This window comes from Mercenaria mercenaria, chromosome 3, assembly GCF_021730395.1.
Source record: "Mercenaria mercenaria strain notata chromosome 3, MADL_Memer_1, whole genome shotgun sequence".
In the NCBI taxonomy this organism is placed as follows: Eukaryota; Metazoa; Mollusca; class Bivalvia; order Venerida; family Veneridae; genus Mercenaria; species Mercenaria mercenaria.
In genome coordinates, this window is record NC_069363.1 from 14,825,780 (window position 1) to 14,838,515 (window position 12,736).

Below are 12,736 nucleotides of genomic sequence, written 5' to 3' on the forward strand. Positions count from 1 at the left end.
TTTTTTATCAAAACATGGATGGAAAGAAGGTGGAGGGTGTACATTTTGCTGGAGAAAACCCCAAGAAAACGTAAGATCAACATAACTTATTGTTCACGGAATCCAAGGGTGATATGATATTACGCTACAATATTGTGCAGTAGTATAACACCGTCATTTTCGCCTACATGTAGATTTAGATGAAAAAGGTGCGGAATTGATTTTATTATTGACGAAAATGTATTTCATTTTATACTATTGTACGCACAATTACTTTAGTATTGTACCTACAGATTCACTGAATATATATATACGTATATTTCTTTTATTACGGAAATATGAACTCTTTGATTGTTCTGTACTTGTCTTTTTTCCTATTTTCCGTGTTACGTTCAGCGTTGACAAGCACCTTAATTTCTCATTTACTGAGATAACATGGCACCCATTCGTTATCCACAGAACATGTGTTATACAGACCTTACAGCGAGGTGCTGTATAAACTATATGTTCCTTGGGTCCTTTTCGAGTTGCAATACAGAGTATGCCTTAGATTATGAATAAATAATTCTTTATTATATGTAAAAAATGTGGTGTGCAAGTTATTTTCAAGAAATAATTGTATTCTTTCATTATACATTTAGGAAACGCTGTAAGTTTTTAAATATCACGTCAAGATTTCTTACTGCACTTTGTATCATAGGGTGAAAACATAAATCAAAATATGGAAATGGTATCGTGTTTCGCGATTCGTAGCCTACTTGGCTGCACAAGGATTAAAAGGAACAAAATTATGTGCCATATTCCGACAAATTGCTATGCATAATAAAAAAACTAAAATATTGTCGTATTTGAAATATAAGACGATAGTCTGCATTTCACTGCATACATATATGTACATACACTTATTCTGTTATCCCATAATCACAGCTGAACTCCTTAAACTGGTAAAAAAGCGTTACAAATCTTATTCGAATTGGCAAAAAAGGTCTTTCTACAAACTAAGGCGTCAGGAAAATCGCAATAGCTTCGAAATCACTCGCATTACAAAGGGAGAAAAGGTATACTAGCTAAATAAATCATTAAAAAGTTTAATGCTCTAATTATTGCTTTAATGCATTATTACTCGACAATACAAATTGAAGACTTAAAATCTTCCTACATGTTTCTTCGAAAAATAAAAACACACTCAAATTTAGATGCTTTGCCAAGTTCCGGCTAATTTGGTAACGATCATACACCGTGGTGTATGCGGCTGGTAAAATATTTAACACTGATTATTGGAAATTAAAGGCTGTATTTATTTTGATGGCATAAACACACCTTGGACAAGCTCTTCATGAGCTCAGGGCTGCTCTTACAGAGGAATTAGACAGCATGATCAGAGTCCGTTAAAATGACCGATATCTGTCAAACTTCAAAGTTTAAATTAATTTTCTTTCCTACCAGACAAAATAAAAATAATGTTAATCCATACTGAAATGTAACCTCATCACAGATTAATCGATTAATCAACCTTTTAATTCTGAGACTTTACAGTTAACTATTTTTCATTATTTTTACGAGTACACTTGCAGGTACTTAACGTGTACCGAACATTGGATATATATGTTAACTAAAAATAAAAGGATTAAAACCTTCGATATTTGACAGAAAATATTTACTTTAACTGTCTCTGAGCATTCACTCTAAGTGCCTTCATCCGAGCAGAGTCTTGCCATGAATAACGTTTCCTATGCGCGATAATTTTTTTATGATTATCCGTTATGAAATATTTAAATTTAGTTAGTCAATTTACAAATAAAACATATAAAGTACAGCTGTGATGGCCGAGTGGTTAAGGCGTTGGACTTGAAATCCAATGGGCATTGCCCGCGCAGGTTCGAACCCTGCTCGCAGCGAACTTTTTCGTAGTGGGGCCTTACATTTTAAGACCGTATGACATTGTATACCACTTTTCAAAGATTTTTCCTGTCCATCTTAATCTTTTGTTTCTGTTATTGTTATTTTGCTTCTTAAGTGAAAATACTTATTTCACTCAATTGCTTGGAATAGTTCAACTAGCCATGTATTAGAATAAAGAATGTTATAGTACCAAATAGTGTTTTGGTAATAATACTGTTTTAAGAAGTTGGACTTGAAAGCTAAAGATTATTTTCTGTTTGCAGCGAATAATCGTCTGTATATTTTAGAACAGAAGTTAACCTTTTATTATGTCATTTTTATTAGTTTTCTCATTATAAAATGTCAAATAAAGATTTTTCAAATACGGTACGTAATAAATCCTTTAAAGCATCGTATATTTATCTACGAATATCAAATGTATGTTTGTACAAGTTAGATAAATATTGGGGTTCACATATATGAATACGTTACTACTTCTTAAATTTATTTAAATCAACCGCACTCAGTTATCTGGAATTTCAAATCGGATTGTTTTAAGAGGTACAACAGGTTGGGTAATGATAAAAGTATTAATGTACTTAAAGGATTTTAATTGAATGCCATAAATCCCTAAAAAACGGATATCTAACTTGGAGTTGAAATGTCTCAAAATCACGTTCCCTTAAAATATAATACCAATGCAATGATTAGGCAACACATCTTCTCTGACAAAGACTCGTGCGTTAAATTTTGATTGTCATACACTACTGCATTGCCATGAAAGCAATGATGAAAATTCCATTAATGTTGAATATGTTTATATGGAACGCAAACAATCTGTTAAACTTCCAGATATATGGTGGTCATATATGTAAGAAAACTCGTAAATGAATAAACTGAACACGTTTTAAACTACAATTTATAGAGCCATAAGTTTTCCATTACTCCTAAACATAGTTACGTGTATGCATATTTTAATGGAATATGAAAATACATTACGAAAACAACTGCTTTGTAAATTTGAAATAATCTTTATAGACAGGTCAGTTAACTTTTCCAATGTGTCAAGCCATTATTATGTACAACATACCATTAAATGCTTTTAAAGAAAAATATGGTAATAATTTCCGATTTAATACCATCTTTTGCGGGCAATTAAAATAAATTTGGTTTGTTCAAGAATTTTTTTTTTACAAATAAATTCAAGAAGATGTATTGTTTCCTTTATATCTTAAAATACGGGACTTACTTTTAACCTCTATTTCCAATGGCTTCAAATCATGTAGTTTTTTGTTCTCTGGAGGGTATTTTGCAATATTAATTATGAAATGTAGTTAAGAATTAGGAATAATTTTTATATTCATTTTGAAAAGTTAACAAAGACTGATATTTTTTCTTTTGTTTTATGGTATTCTCATATAATATATGCTTCATATGACTCTAGCTATCGATGACATGTTGGAATTGATCAAATAGCGAATCAACTATTTGCAAAATATTTTAACTAATTTTAGGAATCCGAATTATCTTACATTTCTAAATATTTTGAAGTGTTTTTCTAACTGTATGTCAATACAGGTTTGCATTCACAACTGATAAATAACATAATTCAATCACCACAACATTTTTTGATGTTACAATGATTGAAGAACTTATCTATGATGATGCAACGAACAAACATTTGCTGTAGATATCCATCTCCAGAATGGGTGTTACACGATTTTACTGGAGATATATATTCTTAGAAAAAACATCGCATAAGCTCTTGCAGAAATAGACATTTCGGTAAATGTTGTGTACATGTTCACATGTTCAATACCGAGAAACGTGTTAAACAGATAAACAAAATACGTATATTTGAGTAGCGGACACATTGTTACATATAAAGAAACAACCTATATCGTCTAGTGTTTGTTTTGATTACAATAACAATTTGTTACGGGTCAGAGAGACCAGCAAAGAAATAAAACGATTTCAATCTAATGCGACAGTTCAGGAAGATTTATTGCTCATCTCTATGAACTAAAGTCAAAGACTTATTTAAGTTTCCATCTGAAAGTTGATTTTGTTTGTTTGCTTTATGTCACAGTTTAGGTCATATTGTGACTTTTCAAGCCTTTTAGCTCAAGTGGACGGAGGTTAAGTGCGAGCTATTAGAACAGGTGGATTGCCCGGCATCAATCATCCACAATTGTTTTAAACGACTTCTTCTATGAAACTACCGATAAGAATTACAACAAACGGGTCTGTAGCATCCTGGCAAGGTCCCCTCCACAGAAAAACAATATAAACGAGTTCTTCTCATAAAACGGTAGTTGAATCTTCATCAGACTTGTTCTGTAAGATAATTGTATTGTTCCCTTTGTTCAAGTTAGGGCACTCGGTCCCTTTTAGGGTCCACAAGAGATAAAAATAGAAATACATTTAAACGATTTTTTTTCATGCACCGCTTGATCAATCTTCATTAAGCTTACTCAGTAACATTAATATAAGGTCTCTGACAATTTTATTCAAATGGGAGTGCTCGAGCCATTTTAGGGGCCCCTTAATGTTAAAAAAGAAATACCTTCTTTTCATAAACTGACTGAAGGACCTTCATAAATTCGATATGTAGTATGATTGAAAAGTCCTCTCCCAAGTTAGATGAAAGGTGGGACTTAGCCCCATTAGGGGGCCAAAAGCATAGAAATACCTTAAATAAATAACTTCTCCTGAAACGCTGATAGATCTTCATCATGCTTATTACGTCCTTTTTTGTAGGAGTTTGAAGTAGTTGCCACTTGAAGGAGTTGATAAGTTCAACTGTAAATGAGGTAGTATGAGTTGGAGCATTGTCATGCAAAAGAAGTACATTTCTCTGGGCTAGCCTGGGACACAGCTTTTTCAGTTTTACTTTGAGTTTTTGTTCCATAATTACTTCAGAATAGTATCTAGCAGTCACCGTTTTACCTTTTTGCATCGTATGAGCCAGATCATTCAACATGAATCCCCCAAAACAACCAGCATAAACTCGGCAGCTGTGGGTGACAGCCTAAACTTCTTGGAAGGTGGGGAACAAGCTCGATTCCACTGCGCTTTTAAATGAGCTTTTGTTTCAGGTTCAGCATATAGAGCCCACATTTCATCCCCAGTGACAGTACAGTTCAAAAACTTACTTACATCACAGTTAAAATGCCCTAAGTGTTCTTTTGCTATGGTCGCAGTGGATGCCTTTTGGTCTTATGTCAGCTGTAACGGCAGCCACCTAGCACTCATACTTGATTCTCATGTACCGGTCGTTTACGGACCCTGATTGGCTACCTCTTGCAGAGTCACTCTGCGATCTTTGTTGACAAAAACCTCAACATTCGCCACCATGGAAGGGGTCATTGCTTCAGCGGGCCTCCTTGACCTAGGCCTGTCCCTTATGCTTGTCCTGCCCTTCCTAATTTGTAAAACCCAGCTATAAAGTTTGAACGAGATATGCAGGCGTTTGAAAAAACCTTTCTGCCTTTGAAAAACGTGGTAATGTTTATCACCCTCTAAAAGCAGGAATTTTATCACAGATCTCTGTTCCTTCTGCTAAGAGTCCAAGGATATTTTCCGACTACCCCTCGTTCATCTAAATATTCAGTATTCCCATATTTTTGCACACAACAATAAATTGTAAAACTGAATTTATTACTTTACCACAAGTATTGATAAATATAATAAATCACATTTTTATTCATTTTAATCATGTAAAACCATATACCTCAAACTGTAAGAGCGACTTTAATTCAATAAGTATTTGAACATGCATCTGTCACATCTCGGAACAATGGTGTGCGCATGCGTTACAGGAAGGCGACAAAGAGATGTGAGATGTGACAGTTGCAGGAAACATGCACCAGGTGTTAATACCTGGATACTCCGGTAAAATTATCCAAAACGAATGTATATTTTATACAGCGCATGCGCTACAAGAAGGCGACATATCGAAAAGGCGAGATATCTGGTATTGGCGAGTTGTCATATTTTCGATTTGTCCCTTGCAACAAGGCGACAAAGCGAAATCTCGCTATTTCGCCTCGTCGCATTATGGTTTTTCGCTGGTCAATTTCTTAATCTCGCAAAACGAAAATGTGAAGTTGGCAGAAATCAGCCACCATATAATAGTTTCTACTGATGCTTGATGCTACAAAAAATCCAACTGCTGTTTACTTAATCATGAATATTCTTTTAGATGTGAAGTTTGTATAACAATAATTTTAATTTCAGCTTTTACGTTAAATAATGTAATCGTTACTGTACGAAAATGAAAAACATTCGAAAAACAAATCATGCGAAATTAATGTACACAAATCATAGGAAGTTTGACATATAAAAAATGCAACTATTGATTTTGACCATGCAAATGGGAAAAATGCATTGGGTTCTTTTCTCTCTTTTGGTAATACAATATTTTGTTCCTGTAATGATTTGTAAAGTTAAATAATCTTTCTTAACATTCTGAATTCTTTGTACTTGTTTTAATGTTTCTTATCAGTTACTGTATTCATTCGTTTGATAGTACAGGGGTCTCCAAGTCCGTGTGGTTAAGGACGCTTATTTCGAACCACTTGCCTCTTACCGATGTTGGTTTGAAACCTCGTTTGGAGTCTAAAAGCTTTCATTTGAGAAAGCCATCCAGCTTGCTTACGGAAAGTCAGTGATTCTAACGAAATACCTGCTTGTGGTGAAATAATGCCCGAAGTGGCACCTAAGATCTTTCTCCACCATCAATACCTTCAAAAGTCGCCATATGATCTAATTTGCGTCGATGTAACTCAACCGCCACCCCACGCCCCCGCCCCTCCACCCCCCCCCCCCCCCCCCAAAAAAACAACACTTTAAAGGACAGAAAAATGTCCCGTGATTAATAATTCTACAATTCATAGTATTTCTTACAACATATTCCATGTAATACAAATACATGTATGTTAAATCATTCTTACATGGAGAACAATTTGCGGTCATACTTTGGCGGCAGAGTTTTAAATACAAACGGTATTATGATTATATTTTAGCAGTATATGAATTAGCAAACAGTATCATTCTGGTTTAAAACAAAATATGATAAACGAAATTACATATTTCATTGTTTTCAACATTAGCAAATAGATAACAAATTTACAGTTAATATATGAACAAAATTTGTTCTATTTCTATTACAAACGCTCGAAAATTTAGTATACATTTGTAGGAAAAATGTCATATTTATCAGTGATTTTTAAACAAATGAGCCGAAAAGCATGATGTGAATTTGTTATTTAATGTTAAAATTCAGCAGGTGGTACATACACTTATGCAGATATAGACGTGTCTATGTTTTATAACACATAAAAGAACGTTTGAAATCGTAATAAAGTCACTTATAGTGATTGAAACAGTTGTCTTCTTGATATGGTTGCGTTTATTATCAGTTTAGTACAACAACGTGTTGATTTTATGTGGAGTAAAAAATTCATGACAGAATGTAAACTAAAACAATAGTAATCCGATGACCTGTTGAATCTAAATAATCCTTTAATTTGTTGTATAATAGCCTATTGCAGATAGTGAATAAAAAAATCATATGACCTATCAAACAAAGTTCATTATTACGTAGCTCCTTATTTAAATTGCCGGATCACAGTTTGTGCTACTGACCAGTCTATACTTAAGATATCAAAGGGCAATGTTTATGTAAAGAAATTATTGCGGTTTCTGTGTATAAAATTTCTAGAAATTGTTAATCATTACCTTAAATAGCTATAACCAAATTAGTATGAAAAATATATCAAATAGATAATTAACTGTGAAATTAACAGTTATAGTTTACATCTGTATTTCAATGATCCTCTAAAAACGTTAAACTGGGCGTGTTGATATAACCTTGCAGTTGGTGGTACAAGAGAAAAAATAATCTAGCTGAGATTTCTATTATTTGTCTTAATAAAACCAATATATAAAGTTGAAAATTGTAATGAAGTCACTTTTATTGCGTACCTGGAAACTGTTGCATGTTTTATCGCTAGAAATTTATGTCAAGATATGCAGATTTAATGTTTATATACACCTATGATCTGTTTTATGTGTAGTTAGTGTATATTAAACACAACGGTAGGTACCTCAAACATGATAAAGTACATAAAGTATGATACAACCAGACAATAAAAACCATTGCCTTTAACAATTGCCATTATGCATAAATACATTTAAGGGTAATCTGTAAAGATCTATAAAGATTAGCATTCTTTATTTCTGGAATGGCCATTTCAATATTTTAATTGAAAGTATTAAATGATAGATTACTCGAACATATTTAACTTACAATGTATAATATGTTCATATTGATTTGTGGTTTTAGTTGTATTCAGTTAGTTGAAATTTGAGTAAGCGCGACATTGTCACGGTGGCCAAAATCGGGTTTTGACCACTACGTTCCTTTTTCAAAATTAATATCGCTTTATGTTGATTTAAACATACACACACGCACACACGCGCGTGCACACACATCCTTATCCACTACAATAACAGTCTCGTTTAACGAATTACGCATGCTAGAACAACTCTCACGAGTTCTGCATGCAATTAATTAACTCATATTATTTGGCTAAAGAAATTAATCAGAAATGGACTAATTAAATGATTCCAAGTGCGTGACTGAGGCTTTGGGATTGAAGCATATTGCATTACTTTTCCGAAATCGACGACTTAGTCCAGCCGAATCTGCTATCATTGTTTTCTTAGTTGCGTTCTATACGTAAGCTTCCAAAGGATGTATAGATTTTATCGACTATCAAAACAACAGTCTTTAAGTGTGATATTAATTTCTTGTCCTTTGGTATCGTGATGCCATTCATATCTATTTTAATAATAGAACCCCTCTTATGCCGGCGCTTAGGGTCCTAAGGCCAATGACACTTTTCATTACATCGCAGGAACAGATTCAGTCAAAGCGACTCTACTATTATTTTTATCTCTACTATTCAAATAATAAGGAGAGCTATTGTAATCAACCCGGCGTATACTCTTACAGGCTGTTCCTATATTAAGCAAATATCACACAAGGATTCATCTTAGTAAGTGGCAGACACCGTTTCGTTCAGTTCAGGATTATGTACCTCAAATACCAAGGTCGCAGGGATCGGGTTCATGATAGTGTTAAGCTTTATTGCATGCTTCCCAATTTCACTGTATCTTCTGAAATAAAATGTTTCATAATACAGATATGTCTCACATCGCAATATTTAAACGCTAGCCACTTACACCCCTTATTATTTTCTAACTTCCTCACATTTACTTATAACTCATATTGCTCATTTTTAACATTCTGTCATACCCTCCACTTCCCCCCCCCCCCCCCCCCACCACACACCCCCAATAACCCTACCCCTATTACCCCCTCTCATGCCCTTTAAAATATATCATTTTTACATTTTACAAACTTATTTTTATTTTATATTGTTTCTTACATTGCCTCTTACTGTATGCCCCCTCCCCCATCTTCCCCTCCATTACAACCGCTGCCTCTGCAGCACTCCATGAAAAGTATCATTTTTATATTTTCAGACATTAATTTATTATATCTCATATGTTTCATAATCACTTCACTCCCCGAATTCTAGAACCCGTCCCTACTTACGTACACTAACTTGTATCCCCATACATATCTTCATAGAACATGGAGTGCTTGAAACACACACATAAAGGCTAAAAGATTTACAATTTTTATGATTTTCACTTCTCTATTGGTAAACGGTTTGAATATTCGAGCGCGTTGTCATTCCGATAACCCTACTTCTTGGTTGCGTTCTATATTTCCAAATATATTGGTATATTGATATATATTTTATTCTGAACTAGAATTATGTTTTTCATTTACATAATGCTTAAAAGAAACGCATCAGCATACTGTGCGGTGTAAGCTATAAAGGAAAACATGACAGTTGAGCCGTTCCATTTAAATAAGTTTATTATTAGGTTAGAGTGAACCAATTACAAAAATGTACTATCAAGAATAATTTTCATTTTTCTTTGCTGAAAGATCATTGTTAAACAATCATCGATATCAATTATTAATAACAATTTTGTTTATATATAGTTTTGTTTTCATACCTGTCTGCCCAACAGCCATGTTTTCCTACATTTGCTTACATTTTATCTTCTTTTTTCAGTTACAACAGATTAATGAACGATTGCATCAGCTATAAAACATGTAAAATATAGTATATAATGAAAACCAGTTAAGATCAATAACGCTGGTTTACATGATACGGTTAATCAAATGTGTGCCAAATACACAATATTATTTGTATAGGTTTACGTTTCAATATACATATAAGACTCCGTGGCGCAACGGTAGCGCGTCTGACTCCAGATCAGAAGGTTGCGTGTTCGAATCACGTCGGGGTCATACAATTTTTGTTTAAGGATATTCCGAAATGTAGCATCGTTCATTTCACATTTCATATTCCTTTTTCCCAGCCAAATTAATAAAAGATAAACACAAAAGAGAATAAATGAGTTGAAATATATATTTCGGTTTTGAATTGGGCGATTTTTGTACTTTAATAATGGAACGTCCATCATTTAGTAAATGTCTACAAATCAGTATGATTCAATACCATGTATATGCAAAAATAAGTAATTAGCGATAAAAATGCATGGCCTAACCAGCCGTCTTTGCATTTTGTGGATGAGGGTTCGATATCCGTTAGAGTCGCATATTATTTTGTGGTATTTTATTCTTTAAGTGGCATTATGTGAATTTATTTTATGCTAACTGATTAAATACTGTGTTCTATCAGTGAGATATAATCCATATCACTCACTGCATATCACTCACTGTTTATATATAGCTTTGCCGATCGCGTCTGTTTCCCGCGCTAAGATTAAAGTTTGTTGCAAAATGCATATCTCAACATAATTAAGCATAAAATAAAAAGAAAATTTGTTTGTTTTAAGTGAATATGGAATATATCTCACCTCAAAGTGAGAAAATGTTCACACTTTCGCTTGTGCTACGTGCTCGCGAAAATATTTGAATTTTCTCGCTTCTCAGTGAGATATATTCCATATTCACTCAAAACAAACAAATATCCTCTATCTATATCTTCTCTTGAGATATAGATAAAATCAAATGATATGGAAGTCTTCTGCGTATTTTAATATGCTTTTTTCAAATACATTGTAAGTATAAAATATTTTGTAGAATACACAATCAATGTGCGGTTTACATAATGCAAATGAAATTATAGTTATGATTGTACCTAATCCTCTGTATTGTGCACTCTGACTCCTAGAATCCACTGACACAGCTGGCGAAACTTACTGCTATGAAGAGCTATGAATCGTTCCTTGCATTAAAATGAAATTCACGTGTACATCACACTAATTATGGACAATATTTTAACAAAATTTCATTAAAAAATGAAATGAATATAGCTCTAATAACAATTCAATTCAAAAAATTTCACTGGTAAAAAAAAGATTCAACCGAATATTAAACCCCAGTCAAAAAATGTTTCTAAGTAGTTCTAATAATTAGTAGTTCTAATCTATATAAGACAAAACAACTCGTGATGATTTCCCTAATCAGCAGACAAGTCTATAAAGTGAATTCTAAACTGACGTTGAAATAAAACTATACCCTTCTGCATTTATTGTGTTATTTTAATTCAATTAAACAATATATAGTCATATAAAAAGAATTATAAGTACAAAAATATTTCTTATCCTTCCCGTATCATTTGCAATCTAACTGTTTTATTATTTATAAAGATTGTTTTAATGGCAAAAACGCTCCTCAAGAGCCCAGAGCTGCTCCTTCACAGGCAGTTAGTGAGCATTATCAGAGGCCGTTAAAATAAACGATGTTTCAACGCGACCTGAACACAGAAAATGTCTGAGATTTTAACTTTGTCTTCACAATGGAAACTGTTTCAAAATACTGATTTTGCTAAGTATGCACGGATTTTAAAGCAAGTAAGTTATTTCGAACTATGGATTTAAATATGTTTTTTGAAAAGAAAATCGATTTACGAGATATTTCGATTTTTCTCGTAAATCAATATTTTCAACAGTCTCTTATCGTGCCTTCTGAGTGCCTCTGTCCAAGCCAAGTCTGACCGTGGGCGTCATAAACACTTTTCATATATTTATCCGTTCTAAAGCAATATATCTATATAGAGATAGAAAAGAATGTGTAGCTGTGATGGCCGAGTGGTTAAGGCGTTGGACTTGAAATCCAATGGGCATTGCCCGCGCAGGTTCGAACCCTGCTCGCAGCGAACTTTTTAAAATAGGGTTTGTTTAAAGGCTTTCGGACGTCGTATAACAGTTTTGAATGACTTACTTTCCCTGTCAGTTTATATCTTTTTGTACTTTATGGTTTTTTCTTGTTCTTTGTTAACTTTTGGTTTAAATGCTGTAAATAACAGATGTTGAATCAATCACCATTTGGTATTTTCGTAAATAAATGACTGGTACTGAAACAAGCAAAATAATTAGGATCAAATCTAATAGACTAAACATTCGACTTTGATTCACTTTGCTAGTTTTAACAACAACAATATGCTGACCAGGTAAACAAAGTAATTAACATTTCGGACCAATTAATGAAAATTCCATACATTCCACGTGCTCTGAGGCAGCAATTTGTTGACATCAACTGTAAGTTACAAGGCAAAAGAAGACGAAATCTTAGCCATACAAATTATTGCAACTTAGCAGTGTACATTTAAAATGGTCTAAAAGTTTCACCCTGGAAGTACTGTTCCAACTTCCTGTCATAAAATATTATTCATGCCCAATTCACAGGACTGGTATAAAATTAATTAAGTTTTCTATTAATGCACAGTATAAACAAGTTTTAGGCCTTAACAGTGGGTTA

General features: G+C 33.4%; 3 non-coding genes across 3 annotated transcripts; all 3 read left to right on the forward strand.

Annotated features, from left to right (window-relative positions):
• The first annotated feature begins 1,795 nt into the window (after window positions 1-1,795).
• Window positions 1,796-1,877, forward strand: Trnas-uga (transfer RNA serine (anticodon UGA)). Its single transcript has one exon. It is a non-coding gene; the product is annotated as a tRNA-Ser (tRNA).
• Window positions 1,878-10,186: 8,309 nt separating this feature from the next.
• On the forward strand, window positions 10,187-10,258 carry Trnaw-cca (transfer RNA tryptophan (anticodon CCA)). Its single transcript has one exon. It is a non-coding gene; the product is annotated as a tRNA-Trp (tRNA).
• A 1,794-nt stretch (window positions 10,259-12,052) lies between these two features.
• Window positions 12,053-12,134, forward strand: Trnas-uga (transfer RNA serine (anticodon UGA)). Its single transcript has one exon. It is a non-coding gene; the product is annotated as a tRNA-Ser (tRNA).
• The last annotated feature ends 602 nt before the right edge of the window (window positions 12,135-12,736 follow it).